Here is a 10,016-nt window from a genome sequence, read left to right on the forward strand (position 1 = left end):
GTGGTTGATATATGCTTGTTCACATTTTATCTTATAAACACAGAGTTTATATGTGGATATTTAAAGTGTGTCCCATTGCTTTTGAAATAACACCTGGTTCTGAAACTTTTTATTTACTTTCTTACTATAAAATAAAATACAATATTAACACACCTCACAGAACAAATGTGGCTTAATACAGGATTCATAAAGTTGAACTAGCACATGAAGCACCTGTAGGACTTGTTAAAAGGCTGTCCACTGAGAGAATCAGATTAACATAACCTGGGGTGTATACTGAAAATTGGAACTTCTAACAAATTTACAGGGGATGATGGTGATGTTTATTTGAACCTGCACTTGTATCACTTTTTAAATGAAATACTACAAAATAAAAACTCTTTTCTTCTCATTCACATAAGTGAATATTCCAGTGATCCAGGGAATCTCTCCATGCTGCACATTTCTATAATAAACTCCCTTTCCCCTTGAAAGCACCAAGAATTATGATTTTTATAGTAATTAATTCTACTTTAATTTTCTTTAATAATAAAACATAAATACCTAGACATTATAAATTAGCACTATTACTGTTTTAAAATTAAATGTGTTAATTGAAGTTCCCACAACCAAGTGAAAATCTTGTCCTTTAAAATGGAGAATTACTCTTATAGCTCTTATTGAGATCATACTCTTGGGACCGTTTGTCATACTTCTTAGACCCCGGAGCTGCATTAGATTGGCAGCTGTATTCAGATTCTTTTCAGATTCATACTCCATAGTTTTGGAAAGCTAGTGAGACAGTTTCTTCAGTGAAGGAGCCTCAATTATGGCTTTTACACTACATTCTAAATTTATATGGTCTTTTTGTGAAACTTTAATTTTAAGTTAATCTGTTAATTAGGATTTGGAAGCCACTTTAGCATAATGACTGTCAGAGTCAAAATGAAGCATTTATTTAGATCAAATTTTAGTTTTTTTTTTTATCTGATTCAGAGCAGTCTTGGAAGTATGTAAGTAATGGCAAAAAAAGATCTTTCCTGAAATTTGATTCTCTGTAAGGTCTTCAGATGGAAAGGAATGTGGGTTTCCCCACTCACCCATGACAAGCCAACAGCACCATTATAAAAAATCTTGTTCTTTGTTTAACATTTCCCATGCCTTCTACCAAGATTTTCTCTGACTTCCAAAGACATCAAGCTCCCCAGTACTCAAATATTCATCAATTTGTCTTAGTACTTTTTCTCTCATGAAGGCAGGAATATCTTCCCAGATTTCTCAAACTTCTGCTGCTTTCTTCTTCACATTTTTTTTGGCATGTCTGTGGTCCCATCCTGTGAGGCAACAATTAGCAAATGAGACCTCATAAAACTAAAAAGCTCTTTAAATTTTTAGGATTTCATATATGAGCATGCTGCATTTGTATCATTTTTCACCACCTCCAATTCCTCCTATGTCCCCACATCACCCCCTCTTGAATTCACTACCTCTTCTTTCATATATATATATATATATATATATATATATATATATATATATTTGTGTGTGTGTGTATTACTTCAATTAAGCAAGCTTTATATTCAACTAGACAGACAAAATACCTTCAACATTTTTGGAGACAGTAATACGAGTAAATTCACAGCAGATAAAAGACAGTAAAGGGATCATCACATTAGTGTCCTGTTGGCTCCCACCATTGCAAACAGCTTCTAAATATTAATTAGGTCCCTTTGTAAGTAACTTGTCACAAGCACAGTTACCACCATAGGAGGATGTTGAAGAGGACTGAAAGTCAAATGTAGCTTTTTGATATTTTGAGCATTTGTCAGTGTAGAAAGTGAAACAGTTATAGTGTGTCCCACAACATTCTTGGCTGGAGAGCCAAAATTCCTTGAAACTTCAAGTTAGGCAGCCTTTTCCTAAATATTTCATATGAATCTTTTAGTAAATGTCTATAAAAATTGTCAGGTTTTTAAAGTATCCTATTTAGAAAATGACAATACCTTAAATAACATAAATTTGATCATTCAAATAATATTTTAAAATATTCATAATAGCAACATCTGACGTTAAGTAAGTTGGAACACATGGATAGAGAAAACCTGATTGCATTTTTGCATTTTGTTTTATGACAGTTATAGTATGACATATTTGAATGACAAGTATTAATGCATTTTTATATTTAAAATTTGATGTTTAGACATATGCAAACTTTCATCATCAAAATAAAATAATAGACATATTCAAAGCTTTGTGTTTCCTTTTGTTGTCTTTAATCCAATATGCTGTGCTTGATTATTTTTATGGTAAGAATACAATATAAAGTATATTGTCTTAAAAGTTAGCATTAACAACACAGTATTGTTAATTATAGGTCCCAAACTATACAGTGCATATATAGAACTAATAGCATAAAAGATGCACACTCATTTAACAGTGTAACATAATAAAGAACTATTTCTCTGTCACTTCTTAAAAATAAATTGTTAAGTTTTTTATAGTTTTCTTTGGAATAAGAGAACAAGAGTTAGATTTTGTTTCTGACGTGAAGCTCCTGGTACTTTGAATTTTCTGGGTAATACAGTATATTTGAATAAGCTTTATTAACCTCCTGGGTGTGGGCTAGGTCAGCAGACACATCTTTCATTTATCAGAGAGAAAATAGGTAGCAACTTAGTGGAATATCTGGTAATAGTTGTGGACACAAAAATTCTTAAACTATGAATTTGGAAATTATATCAAGTTGGTGTACATGGGTGAATTCGGAGGGTGTTTTTGCCAGTATAGTGCATGAAAGCTAGGTTCCTGATCGCATATAGTTGCCAGTCTACCTATTAGATTCATCAGCTTGTGAGTTTTAACATCTATAATAATAAACCAGGAAATGTTTAAATAAATTATTGAAACTTGCAGAAGTTCAAAAGATGCTCAAATTTATAGATGCTCTGTATTTTCATATAAATCATAATTTACTTATTTAAGTCCAAAGAAATAGAATTAAATGCAAGTTTATCATAAAATCATTTGCATTATTTATTTTAAAAATATTCTCCATTGGGAGGAAAAAAGAGATTGAATCTACAATATGTTTATGTATTTCTGTTGGTATATTTAAGGCAAACATTTCTGAATTGAATGTTTTACATATTGATTATAGCATGATGTTAACAATTTATCATTTAGTCTTGTGCCATCACCCTACATGATAGATTCTATGGCTAACAGACTATCTGTAATTTCATTACAGGCTCCACTCTGCAGGGTTTCATAAAGAAGCAGTCAAATCTACTGCAGACTACAAGATTTTTTAGTTTCCATATGCATACTGTCATTTTAGTTCTACAGTGTAGTTTTCATCTACAAGTATAACATCATTTTTTATTTCTGGAGGCAGTTCTTAAAAGAAACCATTTAATGACTAATGACTATCAATAAGGAAAAAAGTACCAAAAGACAGTAAAGATTTTAAATCCAATTCCTCTTCTACCCACCTACTGACATCCATAAAAAATAAATAAAAATTAATAATACATACTATACTTTGTGTTATACACAGGTTGGATTTACAAATGCTTATAGAATTAAATAAAATTATTTATTAGTGGTTAGTACCATAATGTACAATATTAATGAATAAATGATAAAAAAGTTAAAAATAAAAGACAAAAATATTAGAAATGATCTATTAATCCAGAAAACTTGAACTTCAGAAGGACAGATAACCCACTCTATTTGAAATACATTTCTATATAATAATATTAGTCTGTTTTCTGATATCACTTTCATTAAAGCATCTATTTTGTACATCTTTAAATATTAGCAAATAATTTATGGGTCCAGAATTATCTGCACAATATGTAATTTTAATATTTACATTACCCATCTGTAGATTTGCTAAAATAATTCAATGAGAAAATGTATGGATTGTCCATCTGTACATACTATAAGATGAGAAAATAGAAACACAAATGAAAGGTAATATAGTATGGGTAATTATAATAGTGAAAAAAAGTTTGTTGAATTCACTATAGCCAGTATTATAATGCCTTTATTAAAAAATATACTGGTTGAATCATGTCTCACCTCCCAAAAGAAAAACATACCTACTCAGATTCTGGTTTGTAAATAAGGATTTTTCTGTTTTAATTAAGATTTCTCCGATGACATTAATGCGGATTAGGATGTTTAGTGTGGGAAGTCCTTCTGTATATGTGTTTCTTTTATTGGTTAATAAAGAAGCTGCTTTTGGAAAATGGCTTAACAGAAGATATAGAAAGAGTAGTCAGAGTCAGGAAGAAGCCATGTATCACCACCGGAGACAGATATTGGACAGAACTTTACCCAGTAAGCCACAGACATGTGACAATACACAGATTAATGGAAATGGGTTAGTCTAGGATATAAAAGTTAGCCAGAAATATGCTTAAACTATTGGCCAAACAGTATTTCAGATAATACAAATTTCTGTGCGATTATCTCCCAACAGATGTTGGCAAGGAAAGAGAAAAAAAGCTTGGTCACAGTTGCCTAAATAAGAAAGCAGAAACAAAATTAGGAGTGGGTATCTGAAATCTTAACTAGAGCCTTCAGGGGTACATGCTTATCCTTTTACTGCAGGAATCTAATTTTAGATCTGTGAGATAATAAATTTGTTGTTATGCCATTTAGTCATGTTGCTTTAATACGTTGATTTTAAGTAACTAAGAGAATAAGTTTAGTTTTTGAAAATACATACTGACCCATGATAGAAATTATTCTAGAATATCCAACTTGATACATTTTACTGAATTTTTCTATGACTTGTTTTCTGAGCCATGGCTTTATTCAGATCTTGAGGTCATGTCATAAATTGTCATCAACCATGCTCAAATTCTTTCTACACAATACAACTGCTAAATTAAATAAATTTGGTGCAATGTATTGCAATTCTTCATTGAATTCAGTTTGTTGGAGATTAGAACAGCTGTCATTGAACAAAAAGCTCAATTCAGAGTTAGAAAATACAGCACTTACTGAAACTGTGGGGCTATGTATATTTCGGTGCTATAGCACTTAACCACCGTCATCAAGACTTTGCTTTCATCCATAACCCAACCATAAAGAAAAAGTAAGGAAAAACAATAAAAACAACACTATGAATTGAAGAATGTCACTTGTATTATTTTGGCCATTTTATCACATAGTAAATGGAATTAGTTTTATGTACAGGATTAAAGAATGGATAAAGAGGACCCGTCCTTCTGTCGGGCTGGCTGGGCGTCTGTCCCCAAAGGTCGCGCGCACCTGTTGTTGTGGTCTCGGTCGCTACAAGGTCTTCATCCCCCAGTAAAGTAGCAGAAATGCTGAGCTTCCTGAGAAGAACGCTTGGCTGCCAGTCTATGCATAAACATGCTGAGAGGGAGTGACTCAGAGAGCCACAGCGTGCTGCCACACACATTCCTGCAGCTGGAGATGCCAAGTCCATCATCACATGCAGGGTGTCCCTTCTGGATGGCACAGATGTTAATGTGGGCTTGCCGAAAAAAACCAAAGGACAGGAGCTGTTCGATCAAATTATGTATCACCTGGACTTGATTGAAAGTGACTATTTTGGTCTGAGATTCATGGATTCAGCCCAAGCAGCTCATTGGTTGGATGGTACAAAAAGCATCAAAAAGCAAGTAAAAATTGGCTCACCGTACTGTCTTTATCTTCTGGTTAAGTTTTATTCTTCGGAACCAAACAATCTTCGTGAGGAGCTAACCTGATATTTATTTGTTCTGCAGTTAAAACAAGATATTCTCAGTGGGAAATTAGAGTGTCCCTTTGATACAGCCATTCAGTTGACTGTTTATAATCTGAAAGCTGAGCTTGGCGACTATGATCTTGCTAAACATAGTCCTGAACTTGTCTCCGAGTTCAGATTTCTGCCCATTGACCGAAGAGATGGAGCTGGCTATTTTTGAGAAATGGAAGGAATACAGAGGTCAGACACCAGCACAAGCTGAAACCAATTATCTGAATAAAGCCAAATGGCTAGAAATGTATGGAGTTGATATGCACGTGATCAAGGCTAGAGATGGAAATGACTAGAATTTAGGACTAACTCCAACAAGAGTTCTTGTTATTGAAGGAGAAACCAAAATCGGCTTGTTTTTCTGGCCCAAGATAACCAGATTAGATTTAAAGAAGAATAAATTAACTCCGGTGGTTGTGGAAGATGACAATCAGGGAAAAGAACAAGAGCACACCTTTGTCTTTAGACTGGATCATCCAAAGGCCTGCAAACACTTATGGAAATGTGCAGTGGAGCACCATGCCTTCTTCTGTCTCCGAGGACCTGTCCAAAAGAGTTCTCATTCATCGGGATTCATTCGCCTAGGACCATGATTTAGATACAGTGGAAAAACTGAATATCAGACCACAAAAACTAACAAAGCAAGAAGATCGACCTCCTTTGAAAGAAGGCCCAAGCGATACTCCCAGCAGATCCTACAAATGAAAGCAAGCACAAGAAAACCTGAAGATCTTGGTGTTCATAATACTTCAACCCAGAAAAATGACTCCCAACAGGCTTGGGGTGTGAGGTCTCCTGTGCCTGTGATCCCTTTCTCAATATCTGGTCCTGTGCTGGTGGAGATAGATAATTTTCTGCAGAATTCTGCAGCAAACCAACAGGACAGGAAATGGATTCCAAACATTTCTATGTTGGGAGTGTCCCAGCAACAACAGGGACAGACCTCTGCTACCTGGGACTGCTGTCAGCGAGGTGGAAACCAGTGGAGCACAAGGGCCTTGCCCCAACTCCAGACTGCACACAGAAACTACACTGACTTTGTTCATGAGCACAATATGAAGAATGCAGGAACCCACCAGGATGCTCATTTTTCTGGCCGTGCAGCCATGACCGAGATATGAACTGTTACACATTTTAGGCCATGCGACTCTGCCATCCAGGTTGATAATGTGTTTTGTGATGTTTATAGAAGATTGATTCCATTGGGAGTATTGGAGACAATTTTTTTCATACCGAGTCACTAGTTATACAGTGCTGTAATTGACTTCTGTGGAAGGGAAGGGGATCGGAAGGAGCTGTAAGTTGTCACTGGTGATGGCAGGTGTTACTACTGTGTTGAAAGGGGATGCGTACCACTGTGGCCTTGGGAAGGGTGTTCAGAATTTTAACATTCAACGCGTCACTCGGAGAATCTCTTAGGATGTTGTGTTTATGGTAAATTGTCGGTTGTCATCCTCCCACATGTCAACTGAGTAGACAGAATTTAAAAAATAAGATGCAAGAAAGCACACCCAAAAGGAGCCATGATCAGTCATGGTGTCCCAGCCTTTTGTGGTGCTGTAGTGATACCGTTCTCACATACTGCATTCTAAAGTGATCCATGCCTTAGTTTCCCTAAGTACCTGTGGTTGTAATAATACTTTACTATACTTTATTTTTAATAAACATATTTTGTTACCGCAGGTCTAGAAACTACAATAACGGTATGATTTGTGTAGAGATAAGACTGAATGGTTACATTACTAGCTAGTGGTTATACCAAATACAAAACGGAAAACTTTCTTTGCCTGTAACTTTTTTTTTTCTCATTGAAAATCCTTGACAAATCACTCAGGTATGTAACACCTTCCTAATCTGGCCTTACATAGCCATAAAATAAAGTTCTGAAGTCAAAAGGGTACCATTTTTAGATGAGTTGCATATATTTCACACTTTTAGTCTTTTTTGAACCTTGCAATGTAATTCATTTAAGCTTTTTGGTTTAATTCACTGGAGACAAACTAGGTGGTAGAGTACATTTCTGATGATTGAGACACTACTGTAAAGAAGCAGGGTTTCTTCTTACAGATATTTTAAATTTTGAAAAAGTTTCTGAACTTTATGTAAGAAGAAATTTGAAGATTTATATTGAGAACTGTTGATACTTTGAACTAATGAAGCTTTTTAATAACCAACCTATTGTTTACTGGTCCTGCTTACTTCAGAAGTTGGCTTCTTCCTACAGGTTCTCCCAGCTGGGCAAGGAAGACAACTTCAGGTTCCTGATGCAGATATAATAGGGCTTGTTGGTAGAAGACAAATATGTAAATCAAAACATTTAAAGCATGAAATCTGGGCAAGTCTTCATCTGCTTTATCATCATATAAGGGGATAATTGCCTAAATTTGTTATAGATAGATATGGGATGAATGTTCAAAATATTAACAATCCTGAGTAAGAGTTAGATAGCCCAACCTTTAAGACAATCATTATATAGTGTGCTTTAAATAGGCACTAATTGTATGGCCCTCTGAGGTTTGTTTTTCTGGTTCCATTTTGCTTAGATTATAGTTACTAAATATTTAAAAAAAAGAATGGATAAAGAAAGTGTGGAATATATACGCTATATAAGCATTAGAGTACTACTCAGTTGTTAAAAAAAAAAGACATCTTGAATTTTGCATGCAAATGGATGAAAATAGAAAACACTATCCTGAGTGAGATAACCCAGACCCAAAAAGATGAATATGGTATGTACTCACTCATTTGTGGACTCTAGCCATAAACCAAGGACACAAGCCCAGAGAAGCCAAATAACAAGGTGAACCCAAAGAAAAACATATAGATCCTCCTGGAAATTGGAAGCAAATAAGATTGATGGGCAAAAGTTGTGAGCATGGGGTGGGGCAGGAGTGGGGGTGAGGTTGGGGGAAGGGGAGAGGGGAGAGGGAAGGGATAACGGAAGGATTGGCAAGAGCTTGGGGGAGTGGGAGGGTGGAGATGGAGGAAGGGCAGATATAGGAGCAGGGAAGAAGATACCTAGATTAAGGGATCCATTTTAGGGTTGGCAAGAGACTTGGCTCTAGAGGGGATCCCAGGTGTCCACAGACCTGTCCCAGCTAGGTCCTTGGACAGCAGAGAAGAGGGTGCCTGAACTGTCTTTGCCCCACTATCACACTGATGATTATCTCAAATATCACCATAGAATCTTCATCTGTTGATGGATGGAGATAGAGACAGAGACCCTCATCAGAGCAATGGACTGAGCTCCTAAGGTTCAGTTGAAGAGCAAAAGGAGGGAGAAGATGAGCAAGGAAGTCAGGACAGCGAGGGGTTGGTCCAACAACTGAGGCAGTGTGCCTGTTTTAATGGGACCTCACCAAATCTAGCTGGAGTGGGTCTGAACAAGCAAGTGATCAAACAGGACTCTGTGATTGTGGCTGACAATGGGGGCTGACTGAGAAGCTATTGATAAAGGCACTGGGACTTGTTTCTACTATATGTTCTGACTTTTTTGGACCCTGGTCTATAGGATGCACAGCTCCCTAAGCCTGGATGTAGGGGGGGGGCTTGGACTTCCCACAAGGCAGGGTTCCCTGCCCTCTCTCAAGCAGGGAGGGGGAGGGAGAAGGGGGAATGGGGAAGTGGGAGGGGATTGCGAGGAGGGAAGGAAGTGTAAATATTTGAACGGAAAAATAAAAAAATAAAGAAAAACAATAAAAACAACACTATGAATTGAAGAATGTCACTTGTATTATTTTGGCCTGCTTATTATCACATAGTAAATGGAATTAATTTATGTGCAGGATAAAGCAGTCATGACCCTTCTCTGTACCCATTATGCCCAAAATTTCCTTATACACTGACTTATATCATACACTGGATTTTTTGACAACAAAGACACTGAACATAACACTTTAAAAGGCTTTTATATTAACTTATTGACAATTATAGAAAACTCAATTTTGTCCCAAGAAGTAAAACATCAGGGGGTTCATTTTTTTTGAAAAATCAATTAAATTTCAGACATATGCCACTGAAAACTGAAAGTCATATACTCCCCACCAACAACCATCACATTTGTGAAACTATTACCTCAAAATGGATTCTAATAATAATAATTTGGTGTGCCTAGCAGGTTTTTTTACACATTACAAAAATACTATATATGCTTGTACCAATAAAGGCTTTCTTTCTGAAAGAGAAAGCAATACACAAATTTCTATTTAGTAGATAATTAGCAATAAGTAAAGGTCATTATAAGACAATGATAAATACTGTG

At 35.8% G+C, this 10,016-nt stretch overlaps 1 pseudogene; it reads left to right on the forward strand.

Moving 5' to 3' along the window:
- Window positions 1-5,318: 5,318 nt before the first annotated feature.
- On the forward strand, window positions 5,319-6,876 carry LOC130868051 (band 4.1-like protein 5; annotated as a pseudogene).
- Window positions 6,877-10,016: the final 3,140 nt, after the last annotated feature.

Source organism: Chionomys nivalis, chromosome X, assembly GCF_950005125.1.
Source record: "Chionomys nivalis chromosome X, mChiNiv1.1, whole genome shotgun sequence".
NCBI lineage: Eukaryota > Metazoa > Chordata > Mammalia > Rodentia > Cricetidae > Chionomys > Chionomys nivalis.